Genomic DNA, 14,433 nt, shown 5'->3' on the forward strand with positions numbered 1-14,433 from the left:
ACAGAAAACAGAAGGAAGGAGAAAAGTCTCATGGGTCAAGAGAATGACACCTTAATAAGAAAAGAAAAAGCTATGCGTGCAAGCAAAGCAAAAAGAGGAATTCATGCACCAGTTCCCAGGGGCAGGCAGATATTTAGCCACTTGCTGGGAGGCAGAGCCTCAGCACACATAACACTGGCTTAGGAAGACAAACACCATCACAATGAACAACACCCCTTCCTCCTGCTTTTGCTGAGGTTTTATCACTGAGCACGTCATCCTTTGGTATGGAACAGCCCTTGGGTCAGTTCAGGTCTGCTGTCCTGGCTCTCTTTGCTCCCATTTTCTTGCCCCCCCCCCACCCCAGAGGCCTACTGTCTTCTGTGGGAGGTGTTTGAGAGAGAAAGCTTTGATGCTCTGCGAGCAGTGTTCAGCAATAACCAGCACCCTGGAGTGGTATCAACGGCAAAGGGTGTATCTGGAGTGAGGAATAGATTCTCTTGTGTGATCTCCATGAGCTCAGTCGGTAGAGCACAGGACTCTAAATCCCAGGGTCGTGGGTTTGTGCCCCATGTTGTGGGCCAAAAAGGACTGTCGTGGTTTAACCGCAGTTAGCAACTAAGCACCACGCAGCTGCTCGCTTGTTCCCCCCCAATGGGATGGGGGAGAGAATCAGAAGAGGAAAAGTGAGAAAACTCTTGGGCTGAGATAAGAACAGTTTAATAATTGAAGTACAATAAAACAGAACAGTTTAATAGGTGAAGCCAAAGCCGCGCGCACAAGCAGAGCAAAGCAAGGAATTCATTGACTCCTTCCCATGGGCAGGCAGGTGTTCAGCCATCCCCAGGAAAGCAGGGCTCCATCACGTGTAGCGGTTACTTGGGAAGACAAACGCCATCACACAGAACGTGCCCCCCTTCCTTCTTCTTCCCCAGCTTCTATACTGAGCATGACGTCATGGGGTATGGAACAGCCCTTTGGCCAGTCTGGGTCAGCTGTCCTGGCTGTGCCCCCTCCCAGCTTCTTGCACCTGGTGGAGCATGGGAAGCTGAAAAGTCCTTGACCAGTGTGAGCACTACTTAGCAACTACTTAGCAACAACTTAGCACTGCTTAGCCTGAACCAAAACATCAGTGTGTTATTGACATGGCTCTCATCCTGAACCCAAAACACAGCACTATACCAGCTACTAAGAAGAAAATGAACTCTATCCCAGCTGAAACCAGGACAACATCCCTTTGTGCCCTGTCCCCCTTCTGTTCCTCCTAATTGAGACAGCTTCCTCCAGGTCCTGGAACCTAACCAGACCTATCCGCATCCCATGTGGGCTTTCGCAGACATCCCTGACCCAGGCTCTGCCAGGGTCTGGACAAGGAGAGAGGTCAAGCAGGGATGGCCATTCCCCCAGTGCAGGCCCTGAGCCCAGCAGGAGGAGGCAAAAATGGCCATGCAGCCAAACTCACCCGTAAACCTGTGGAGAGTGGCCAGTGCTGGAAGTGGCCGAATAGGGCGGGCACCACTGAAAGCTCCCTCCAGTCCCATGCCCTAACAGGTTGCCCTGAGCTCTACTGTCCTCAGCCCAGAGAATCAAAGCACAGCAGCACGGCCTTGTGGGGGCAATCCCTTCAGCCTGTTCCTGACCTCAGCTTTGGAAAAAGAGCCCAACCTCCAGACACCGGCACTGAGGAAACCCCCTTTTATTACAGAGATGTGACACGGGAGGCCACTGTACCATTGAGCCAGGCACATGTGCAAAGACCTTTGGGTCAGACAGACTGGGTTCATGCCTCTGGAGAAGCGGACTGCATGCAGACGTTCCAGAACAAACAGAATTATCACAGATAAAAAGCCCAAAGCACAGGAGGTTCCCCAGATACATTGGAAATCACTGGTGAAGAGACATGGGCACCTTATTGCTGCTGAAAGACTACGGATTGAATGAGCTTCTTCAGTGCGTCTTTGAGCTCCTGGTTCCTCATGCTGTAGATGAGGGGGTTCACTGCTGGAGGCACCACCGAGTACAGCACTGCCACCACCAGGTCCAGGAATGGGGAGGAGATGGAGGGGCGCTTCAGGTAGGCAAACATGGCAGTGCTGACAAACAGGGAGACCCCGGCCAGGTGAGGGAGGCACGTGGAAAAGGCTTTGTGCCTTCCTTGCTCAGAGGGGATCCTCAGCACGACCCTGAAGATCTGCACATAGGACAGCACAATGAAAACAAAGCACATGAAGACCATAAAGACACCAAGAACAAGAAGCCCAATTTCCCTGAGGTAGGAGTGTGAGCAGGAGAGCTTGAGGATGTGGGGGATTTCACAGAACTGGTCCACAACATTACTGTGGCAGAGGGGGAGTGAAAATGTATTGACCGTGTGAAGGAGAGAATTGAGAAACCCAGTGCCCCAGGCAGCTGCTGCCATGTGGACACAAGCTCTGCTGCCCAGGAGGGTCCCGTAGTGCAGGGGTTTGCAGATGGCCACATAGCGGTCGTAGGCCATGACAGTGAGGAGAGAATACTCTGAGGCAATCAAGAAGAATACAAAGAAAACCTGGGCAGCACAACCTGCGTAGGAGATGACCCTGGTGTTCCAGAGGAAACTGGCCATGGCTTTGGGGACATGGAGCCCAGGTCGACAACAGAAAGTTTGAGGAGGAAGAAGTACATGGGGGTGTGGAGGTTGTTGTTGCAGGCTACACCGGTGATGATGAGTCTGTTGCCCAGGAGGGCAGCCAGGTAGATGCCCAGGAAGAGCCAGAAGTGCAAGAGCTGCAGCTCCCGTGTGTCTGCGAATGCCAGGAGAAGAAACTGTGTGATGGAGCTGTCATTGGACACCTGCTGCTTCTGGGCATGGCACACTGTCCAAGGAGGAAAAGACTGACAAGTTAGGGGGACTTCTCTGAGCAAAATCAAAGCCATTTGTCATACAACCTCCACCTCCTTCACAAACCCTTTGACAAGTTTGGTTCTTTTACATCTCCTCCTCCCCTTGCACCCAGGGGAGTGTTCTTGCATGTCAGAAAGCCCCAGCATTTGTGCTGCACTCAGGGAGAACAGAGGGAGTCCTGCGAGGCAAGAGGAGTGCCTGTGGCTTAGTGCAGAGGGAGGGGAGCTGGTCTGTCCCGCCGTCTGGCTCCCAGCTGCCCTGGGCCTGCCCCTTTCTGAGCTGGAGGGTGACCACACTCCCATATTACCCTGAAAAGCCACCATGCACTGCTGTGAGCAGAGGGATCCACCTCAGACCGCTAAATGTCTCACCCTTTCCTCAGGTCTCAGCACCCCACTTTTAGCCCAGGACACACAGGGCTCATGTCAGTAACCCATCAACATCTTCTCTGTCGTAGCATCTCTGATCTTCTCCATGGGGGCTTCAGATATCACAAAGGTGCTATAGGGCAGGTTTGCATCCTGGAGGGAAGCTCACAGCTTGGAAGGAATCCTCAAGGAGATGGCCAAGTGTCGTAATGATGGCATCTGATTAAGGATGATTCACTTCATACCCCAGCCCCAAAGACTGCATTGCCCACAGCCACACAGGTTAGAGGAAAGCTGAGACATGTGTTCCCATGGACACAGCTGCATGAAAGGACCCACAAGATGCACCTGTGACTTTGCAGCTAAAAATTCCCATCTCCGGAGAGCCTGGCAGCAAGACCAAGATAACAATAGCAATAGCACAAACAAGTGGAGAACCAAGGAAAAATATACATGGAGGTTGTGGCTGAGAGAGGCCAGGGCACTGGAGGGGATCATACGGAGGTTTCTGAATTCTCCCTCCCACATTTCTGGTTTTACTTTCCTCACATTCCCAGATCATATCCCTGCTGCCTGGAGATTTTCCTGCTGGGAGGTGTTTCCCTGTCCCATGGCTTTTCGCTGCCAGTGCTCACAGACCCCATCCCAACCTCTGTGCACTCACCTTGGCCCTCCAGAAACCTGCCTGTTTGCAGGGCACTGGCTGGGAGCATGTTCCTGTTTGCAGGTGGAAAAGGGCAGGTCAGAAGAATCCTGATGGGTCCAACAGAGGTGATGCTGGTGCTGTCCTTTGGCAGAGGAGTGGCTGAGGGCACTTTAGGAGGCTCCCGTCAGACTTAGTGATCACTCACTCAGCAGTCTCAGGGTCTTCTTCAAAGTTGACAGGTCCTTTTCCATTTATCCCTTTTCCATGATCCTCCCCACTCCATGTAGGAAATTGAAAACAAATTGAGGAAATCTTCATTATCTTTATGCTAATCCCTGCCAGGACCTTCTCCTTGAAACATCCCTGAGGAAATATTCTGGGGCTGAACTGGAGCTGTGAGCAGCCCTGACCCATGCAGCACCCTCTCAACAGCAGAAGGACCCTGCCCTACCAGGGGTCCCTTCTTCCACCCACAGATTCTCCCCACAGCGCTGCTGGGAGTTCCCCGGGCAGGCTGAGCACTGACCCTGGCACACAGACCACTGGGGCACAGGGACCCTGCTCTGAAGGACAGCCCTGGCCATCCCTGGCTGTGCACCCGGCTTAACATCCTTGCAGTCACCCCCGGAGGAAGGCAGCCATCATGCCCTGTCCCTCTGATGGTGCAGCAGGGAAAACCTGCTCTGGAACATCTCTTCCTCCTCTGCACTGGAGAAGCTGTGAGAATCAACCTTAAAGATCCCACAGGCTGTGGGATGTAGCAGCTTTTGGAGATCCCTCCCGCAACTGCAGCTTCACTGCACTGCTTCCAGCAACTTACCGTGTCAAGGGCTGTGAAGATTTTTCCCATAATGAGTTCTCAGCGTCCTCCCACTCCAGGCTGCCTTTAACCTCTCCCTGCCTCGCTCCTCTCCCCTCGCTGCCTGCAGGCAGTGCCCTCAGCCCTGCTGCCCTTTGCAGAGGAGCTGCTCCTGGGCAGAGCTGTCTCTCTGCAGTGCTGCCCACTTGCCAGCAGCTCCCTCCATGCCAGGAGCCCAGCCCAGCTCAGCAGCAGAGGCCCAGCCCAAGGCACCACTTTCTCTGCCCCTCTGGCCTCCCTCCAAGTGTCCCTGGGGCTCTAAGGGCTGACAGCGCCTGAGAGGCAGCAGGGACTCTCCTGGGGAGCAGGGGCTGTCACAGACTGATGTCATCACTGCCTCTCCCTTTCTGAATGCTGGAGAGATGGATTTTAGAAGTGGTGTTTTCCCAAAGATGGCGTGGTGGTCTACGAGAGGTGGAAATGTTCCCGTCCCTTTACCCCTCTCCCCATCACATTGCCAGGCGGGACACCTCGGCAGTGACAGGCAGAGATCATTTCCCCCCGGCACAGGGCAGGGATTCAGCTGAGCCATAAGGTGTCTCCTCACCAGAGACTGCAGTGGGGTTCGGCTCTCCCCCATGCACCCCACAGACCCACAGCCGCTGGGATTCCTCTTGCTTCAGCTCAGGGTGCACAAAACAGGTGCCTGCAGACCAGGCCCTGCCCTGAGCACCCACTGGGATGTGTGGGGATGGGGGGTGGCAGTCAGCTGCTGTCACACAAACTCCTGGTGGCATTTGAGGTGCCAGGGGTGGTCCAAGACTTGTGGATGTGTCTGCAAGCTCTGATGGAGCATACCTGGGACACCCACACCTGCCTGAGCATCAGCTGTGGGGCTGGTGGGGAGGGTCCCTTGGCCACCTCACATTACACTCAATCTTTAGGGCATCTGAACGTCTGTCAGACCCACATTTCCATGGCAGCTGCTGGACTTTCAGCTGACCAAGAGGAGGAGTGCATGAGAAGGGGGGTCAGATTTGTCTTGCAGCACCATCCACTGCACTCCCTGGAGCTCAGCTCACTGCAAAGTTCAGGCACGTGCACATCCCTGCAGTGAAGGCACCTACCTTGGTTCAAGGCTCTGTTTTAAATGGCATCAGAAAGGCCTCTAGTGCCATGCCAGGGGAGGCTGGGGTGCCCAGTGAAACTGCCCGTGGCTGGCAAATGTGGCACAGGACATCCAGGAAAGCCATGTCCCACTGGAGTGGGTGCTGGGCAGACACAGCAGGGCCTCCCAAAGGAGTCCAGTGCCTTTGTGCCAGCACCTGAATGCCAGCACCCCGGCAAGGAGGCAAGGTCCATCTCATCTACACACACATGTGCTGCAAGATTGGGAGGCACATCACACCAGGGTCTCCACTCATGTCCCTGGACTCTCAACCCCTGACAGTTCTCTTCTCCCATCTCCTCTACCCACTTACCTAATGATATGAAAAAAAAAACCCATGCCACTGATGTCCACAGGCTGGCTGGAGTGCAGGCTTACCTCACCTAGGGACTTTCTCAGGGGTACCTTGTGTTCCTGGAGACTGGCACAAGGTGCTGCTGAGTCAGCTCAGGCAGCAAACTCCTCTCTTGCAAGGCCATCATGGCCCAGGCCTGTGTTTCTCTGCCTTGGAGACTGCAGGGTTTGTTGTCTTCATGAGCACCTCATTTCATCATTACATTGCCACCTGCCATCCTTCCCAGCACATCTTTGCTCTGAAGCAAAGCCTTTGCATACACGGGGTCCTGGGTGCTTGGTTCCAGTTTTCTCTATGAGAAGCCTTTGCTGAGCTGCTGCAACCGGAGTGTGCACCCATGCCCTCAGCCTGGGACACAGGCAGGAGCATCTGGAGCCCCTTATTCCATCACGGAGCTTCTGAGGGGGCCACTGCGGTGATGTGGTGGGACAGGTTGCACAGCGTTGGGTACTGTCATGGCTAGATACAGGCTCTTTAGGGGACACTGGGAGTGGTTGGGGAAGGTGGGAGAATGAGACCGAGGCATGTCCTCTATGAAGGCTGGGGCAGATGGAATGTATGGTGGGGCAGAAGACAGGTTGCGTGAATGCAGGTGAGGAACAGAGGAGAAACCACTGAAGGTGACATGAACGTGAGAGATAGAACCATCAGTCAGGGTGAGAAAGTGGACAAAGGCTTCTGTAGGCAGCCCAAGGAAGTCTCCAGATCAGCGACCTTTGCACTCATTGGATGGGCAAAGTGCTTGCATGCAAACAGTCCCATGGGCTCCTGGAGAATCTCAGGGTCAACTTCTTTTCCCAGCTGCCAAGCTGGCCGAAAGGGTGAGTCAGGGCCGGGCAGGGATGTTGAAGTTTCAGCCTTGGCTGTGGTGACTGTGGAAACCAGCAGAGCACAGGTTTGGGATCTCAGAGAAGCAGACATTGTCCTGCTCAGAGCTCTGGTAGTAGGAGATCCCATGGAGAGGAAGCTCTGAAAGGGAAAAGTCTATGAAAGCTGAGAGGCCTTTAAGGACATCTTCCTCTGGGCACAGTGTAAAGGACCGATAGAAAAATGTGGTTTTTGTCTCGACATTGCCGCCGTAGCGCCATCCAGCGTCGCGCTTCGAAAAGACCACCTTCTCCACAGCTTTAAGAAAAACAACCTCGTGCGCCTGCGCACAGACTAAAGGCGCGAAAAGAGCCGAGGCGGGGACAAAAAGGCGCGAAAAGAGCAGAGGCGGGGACGGCACATCCGTGGCGAGCTGCACGTACGCATTTGTGATCCGCGCATGCGTGAGCCCCTATATAAGGAGCACACGTGCCCCTCGGGCGGGGCGGCAGCGGCGGCGCGTGAGAGACCACTCCTCCTGTTCCTGCACCCTCAAGCCTCCCCCCCCCCGCTTCGGTCCCCGACGACGCCCGAGGCCACCGGAGACCCAGCAGAAGATCGTCAGGACTCGAGGTGGTGGCGATAAACTCCTTTTCCTTCTCTTTCTTTCTCTTTCTCTCTCCCCTATTCTTTTCCTCTCCTCCCTTGCCCTCCCTCCTCCCTCCGTTCTCTTCTCCCCTCGAATAAAAGTCAAAGGTTGTATGACATTTGACCGATTCCAGCGTCTTAATCTCGTCCTTGGGATCGTATCGAAACCTCCCCCGACATTGGATCGGGACATTTAATTGGCGTCACGGACAGGATCCCTTGAGATGAGAGTGTCGTACAACCTTATGGTGTGCTGAGCGATTGTGTGTGAACGAGACGTACCAATAAGTACGAAGCGAGTGCGGAGTTCCGATCCGCGGTTCTGCTCTCCCGCGAGGGAAGCAGCCGGAGACGAACGAAGCGTAAGGAAGGAGTGGGTTTTGAGACCTTTGCACTGAAGCGCGCGCACTACTTTGTGATTTGAGCTCCTGAGGGGAGGATAGGGGAAACTTGAATTTTATGCTGTGACTCCCTCAGGATGATATCCCCTTTGTAGGCTCTCCTCTGTCTCATACTAGTTTATGGTCTGGCCTCCTGGGGGAGTATAGGGGAAGCTTGAATTCTACGGTGTGACCCCCTCAGGACGATATCCCCTTTGTAGGCTTGTTTTTGTCTCATAATAGTGTGCGGATTGGCCTCCTGGGAGCGTATAGGGGAAAATTGGTCTTTTTAAGGTTTGACCCTCCCGGGACGAATTCCCCTTTGTAGGACATGGCCGCCCAAAAGGCAGGCGATTTTTGTGAAGAGACAGAGAGATTATATGAGTTTTTAGAAACGTACCGCTCTCGCCCCTCACCCCCAGGACAAGATTGGGCTCGGGACCACTGGTTCCAACTGCCAAGTGTTATGGACCGAATAGTGGTCTTACATAGAGAAGCTAGAGTAAAGAAAGGGAAAGGGAAAGCCATCGTATGTGCTGTGTTAGGAGCGTGTCTGGCAGCGGCGGTGGAGGATAAGAAACGAGCGCCTTGTCCATCCGAGGCTCTGGCCGCTTTGTTGCAAGCAGCAATAACACCGCTGCGAGAGCAACTACTAGAGACCAAATGGGCGCTAGAGGAGGAGAAGCGCCAGAATATGATTCTGAAGGAGGAGCTGAGGGTTCAGCTCCTGAGGGAGGCAGACACCCCCGCTGAGGCTGAGGTAATGCTGGAAGAGAAAGGGGTACGCCAAATTTACCCCCAGAAAGATCTAAAGTGATTAAGGGAGACTGTGGATAACCGCCCCCATATGTGCCCGCTGGTAAAGACGGAATACATATACGAGGACGATAGTGACAGCCGTCCCCAAGTTGTAATGAAAGAAATCCCTTTTACTGCCACCGAATTGGCTAAGCTCCGAAAGGACTTTGCTAGAACAGCAAGGGAGTCCGAAACCGAATACGTGTGGAGGGTATCCCTGTCGGGGGGGGACGGGATCATGCTATCGGAAAAGGAAGAAGAGGGGTATTGGGGCCCCGGCGTCTTTCTCACAACGGGCGATCGCCGAGCCCCATGGTCTCTGACCCAGAGGGCTGCATATTGGGCGGGGGGGCTGAACCCATTGGAGAGGGGGGATCCCCTAGCTATAACTGGCTCGGTCGAGCAACTACTAGAAAACGTACAAAAGGCGGCTTGCCTACAAATGATGTACGACCGGGAGCTGAAACCAAATCTAAGCTCTCCAATGTTGCTACCTGTAGACCCCGAGCGGCTGACGCCGCTAATAAGAGGACTCCCTGACTCGCTAAAACCTATCGGGATCCAGTTACAGGGGAGAATTCAAAACGTGCCCCGCGAGGAGTGAATCGCAGCTGCCCTGGAGGGAACGGTAACCCCCGAACAGCGGCAGTGGGGGAGAAAGGTGTGGACCTGGGGGGAGATAGCCCAGGAACTAATAAACTATGGGAGAAAATATGGGCCAGTAGGCAGAACTTACAATAAAGTGGAAACTAGGGCCGTGCGGACAGCGGAGCCGGCAAACAAACTGCTGGCTCCTTCAGGGGGAAGCCCCGACCCAATAAAAAGGGAGAAACCCCCATTCCGACAAGAATTGTGGCAGAAGGGACTGCAAAAGGGTGTGCCCCGAGACCTAATGGACGGGCTCCCCACCAAGAAGTTGGAGCTCCTGGTGCGGAGGTGGTCTGGGCAAGGACCCCCTCCCAAACTGAACCCGCCTCCCGCACCGGCATTGGACAGGGAGGAGGGGTTCAAAGGGGACGAAAGGGCGGCGGGAAACTAAAACCTCCGCCCCCTCAGGGTGAGGGGGGAGGCGGAGGGTGGATGTTCATTAGACAACTCACCTGCAACAATAAGGGGGGCCTCCTCATTACCGTTGCAGTAGGGCCGAGGAAGAGGCCCGTGACCTTTTTAATTGATACAGGGGCCCAAATTACAGCAATAAAACAGAGCGAGGCAGAACGGTGCAGCATTTCAACCCCTTCTAAGCACCTGATAGTATTAAATGCCCTAGGGAAAACCCAGTCTGTGTCCATGACCCCGGTAACCTTATGGCTACCAGGAGATGAGAGTCCGGTGAAGACCATGGCAGCCGTAGGACCTTTTCAAATGAATCTCCTGGGAATAGATGTTTTAAAAGGGAAACAGTGGCGGGACACCCAAGGGAACTCGTGGTCCTTCGGTGTTCCCCAGGTCAGAAGATTAGCCAGGAGCCCTAGTGCAGAAATGCGCCTGTTGCAAGCAGCGCCTCCCCTTCCTCCTTCCCGGCTGACCAATGTGAAACCTTACCCGTTACCCTTGGGGGCAAGGGAAGGCATCACCCCTGTACTAGAGGACCTTAAACGGCAAGGGGTCGTAATTCCCATACAATCCCCCTTTAACTCTCCTGTGTGGCCTGTTAGAAAACCCAATGGTAAATGGAGATTAACCGTAGATTACCGGCGCCTCAATAGCAATACCGGCCCTTTAACAGCTGCCGTGCCAAATATTGCTGAATTAATTGCAACCATTCAGGAACAAGCCCATCCAGTGATGGTTACCATTGATGTCAAAGACATGTTTTTTATGGTCCCGCTGCAGCCTGGGGACCAGGAGCGCTTTGCCTTCACGTGGGAGGGACAGCAATATACATTCACTCGACTGCCCCAAGGATACAAACACTCCCCTACGTTGGCCCACCATGCACTGGCACAAGAACTTGAAATTATCCCTATACAAGCAGGAGTCAAAATTTATCAATATATAGATGATGTGCTTATAGGAGGAACCCAGGTAGAGGACGTTGGAAAAACACAACGTGATATTGTCACCCACCTGGAACGGATGGGATTGACAATCCCACCCGAAAAGGTCCAAACTCCCTCCAGTGAGGTAAAATTTCTAGGAATCTGGTGGAGGGGGGGAATGGCCTGTATTCCTCCAGATACCCTATCCTCGTTAGACTCCCTCAAAATGCCCGAATCCAAAAAAGACTTGCAACACGCTCTAGGGCTACTTGTATTTTGGAGAAAACATATTCCTGACTTTTCAATTATTGCTAGGCCACTATACGACCTACTAAGGAAAAAGGCTCAGTGGGAGTGGACCCCAATCCACGAGGAAGCCTTGCAGTTACTAATTTTTGAGGCAAACGCCCATCAAGCCCTAGGGCCAATTCACCCCACAAATCCGGTTCAGATCGAATGGGGATTTGCCCATACTGGGCTCTCCATCCACCTGTGGCAAAAGGGACCCAAAGGGCCCACCCGGCCCATCGGATTCTATTCACGCAGCTTCAAGGATGCTGAAAAGCGATACACTACTTGGGAGAAGGGGTTGTTTGTAGTTAGCCTAGCTTTACGGGAGGCTGAACGAACTATTCGGAAACAGCCGATAGTCCTTCGGGGCCCGTTTAAGGTGACTAAGGCAGTCTTGGCAGGGACCCCACCCCCCGACGGGGTGGCTCAGCGAGCGTCCGTAAGGAAATGGTATGCTCAGATAGAACACTATTGTGAGGTCTTTTCTGTTACCGAAGGGGCTGCTAAAATGCTAACTATACAAGATGAGGCAGACTTAAATAAAGAAAACCCTCCACTGCCCCCCGTGGTCAAAGTAGCTCCCCCGTTTTCAGAGCAGGTCCTAAACGCATGGTTCACTGACGCTTCCTCGAAGCAGGAAGGGAAGGTTTGGAGATACCAGGCTGTAGCCCTTCAAGTAACAACTAAGGAGAAAATAATTACGGAGGGAGAAGGCAGTGCACAGGTAGGGGAGCTGGTCGCAGTGTGGAGCGTTTTTAAATGCGAAAGCCAGACCACCTCCCCTGTGCACATTTATACAGACTCCTACGCCGTATTCAAGGGCTGCACGGAGTGGCTCCCGTTTTGGGAGCAGAATGGCTGGGAAGTCAACAAACTACCAATCTGGCAGAAAGAGAAGTGGCAGGATATTCTCGAAATTGGCGGTGATGTGATCACGATGCACCTGCTACTTTGGATCATTTTAACTCAGGGACACTTCCATGAAAGTGATGAACAACCACTCCCTCTACCTTCCCCTCCTCCATACAACCCCTTCGAGAACAATGAGTTCGTGTTATTAGCAAAAGCCGTGAGTCAAACTTTCAATCTGAGCCACTGTTGGGTTTGCGGCGGACCCCTAGGGCTATCAAGTTGGCCGTGGACATCCGCACCTCTCACCCCAGACCAAATTGTAAGCAAATATAGTGAAGCCGCAGACGATCCATGGGATGACAGTGGCACCTGGCCAATTCAGTTTCCAACTAAGGGGCAATACTGTTTGAATCGCACCCAGAAAGGAGGGGTCGAAGTGGGAGAAAGCAAATGTCAATGGACTCTCACACGTAAGCCCCTCCACAAGGAAAAGGACCTGTGGGTGTGGCTTAATGAAACAGGGCATAACCAGGGGTTTAAGGGATATTGGTCAAGCAAAAATGAAACCTTGATTCTCCGACATTACAAAACAAACTTGTAAATGGAGGGGTACTTATGGGGCTTGGTATTGTACTGGCCGAATAAGGGATGGGGCAACCACCTTTTTCAGCCCTCTGGGTGACAAAGACACAACTTATTTTCAGTTTCCACCGGGGAAAGATGGGCCATTTGCTAAGGGGAATAAAGCCAAAAAGGGGCATTATTGGATTTGTGGGAACACGGCATATAAGTTCTTACCCGCGGGGTGGTCGGGAGTTTGTTATATAGGGATTATAAGGCCCCTCTTTTTTCTCCTGCCAGAAACTGGTGGACCCCAACTAGGCATAAAAGTGTAGGATAACCTCGGGGATAGAAGGATTGCCCGTAAAATGCGATCTACCAAGATAAATTTAGGTGGGACACAAAAATGGGGAAATGACAAATGGCCCCCTGAGCGAATAATTGAACACTATGGGCCAGCAACCTGGAATCCTAACGAGCCCACTGCAGGGGCAAGAGAACCGATTTATAATCTAAATCGAATAATTAGACTACAAGCAGCCCTAGAAATTATCACCAACAAAACTGCTGATGCCATAGACCTATTAACTCGACAATCGCAACAAATGCGCACGGCAATCCTTCAACACCGTATGGTTTTAGATTATTTATTGGCTGAGGAGGGAGGGGTGTGTGGAAAATAAAATATCTCTAACTGCTGCCTAGAAATTGATGATGTGGGAGAAGTAGTTCTCCAGTTGACCCAAGCTATCAGGAAAATAGCCCATGTCCCTGTTCAAACCTGGAGTGGTTGGAACGGCGATTTGTGGTCCTGGTTACCAGGGGCACCCTGAGTGAAACAATTAATATTGTATCTATTATGTGCAACTGCCACCTTACTGTTCCTGCCCTGCATAATTCCCTGTTTTATTCAATTAATTCGACATGTTGTGTCAAATATGCAATTTGTTCCCAGCCCTCCACCTGATGGTGCACCAAAAATCCGTACCATCTCTCAGCCACAACCTACCTCCGTACCAATCATTTAAACCCATTCCCAATTCCTCCTGAAGGAAGAAATTGCATATTGCCAGTTACTGTTAACCCCATTCCTAATGTTTGTCCTCCAAAGTTGAAGAATTGTTAAAGTTGTTCGAGAATGAGTTTGCATTGAGCAGCACCTCAGTTCATCTGTGTTAAGATGTTCCTTCACCTAAAACAATGTTGTTCCCTTCCTCCTTCCCACAATTTTCCTCCACCCTTATCCCCAACTCCCTCAACTCCCGTTTTCTTCCTTTCCCCCTTCTTTCCTCTCTCTTTCTTTCTCTTCCTCCTAGGCCACCAAGCTGCAATGTCGAGCCATGGGGTGGTGTAAAGGACCGATAGAAAAACGTGGTTTTTGTCTCGACATTGCCACTGTAGCGCCATCCAGTGTCGCGCTTCGAAAAGACCATCTTCTCCACAGCTTTAAGAAAAACAACCTCGTGCGCCTGCGCACAGACTAAAGGTGTGAAAAGAGCTGAGGCGGGGACAAAAAAGGCGCGAAAAGAGCAGAGGTGGGGACAGCACATCCGTGGCGAGCCGCACGTACGCATTTGTGATCCGCGCATGCGTGAGCCCCTATATAAGGAGCACACGTGCCCCTCGGGCGGGGCGGCAGCGGCGGCGCGTGAGAGACCACTCCTTCTGTTCCTGCACCCTCAAGCCTCCCCCCCCCGCTTCGGTCCCCGACGACGCCCGAGGCCACCGGAGACCCAGCAGAAGATTGTCAGGGCTCGAGGTGGTGGCAGTAAACTCCTCCTTTTCTTTCTTTCTCTTTCTCTCTCCCCTATTCTTTTCCCCTCCTCCCTTGCCCTCCCTCCTCCCTCTGTTCTCTTCTCCCCTCGAATAAAAGTGAAAGGTTGTATGACATTTGACCGATTCCAGCGTCTTAATC

The 14,433-nt window shown here is 52.8% G+C and overlaps 1 pseudogene; it reads left to right on the forward strand.

The window, feature by feature from the left end:
* Positions 1-8,365: 8,365 nt before the first annotated feature.
* Positions 8,366-9,871, forward strand: LOC148051184 (uncharacterized; annotated as a pseudogene).
* The last annotated feature ends 4,562 nt before the right edge of the window (positions 9,872-14,433 follow it).

The sequence above is a fragment of the Nipponia nippon genome, unplaced genomic scaffold, assembly GCF_047370975.1.
Source record: "Nipponia nippon isolate SJK-2023a ecotype South Korea unplaced genomic scaffold, ASM4737097v1 scaffold_64, whole genome shotgun sequence".
In the NCBI taxonomy this organism is placed as follows: Eukaryota; Metazoa; Chordata; class Aves; order Pelecaniformes; family Threskiornithidae; genus Nipponia; species Nipponia nippon.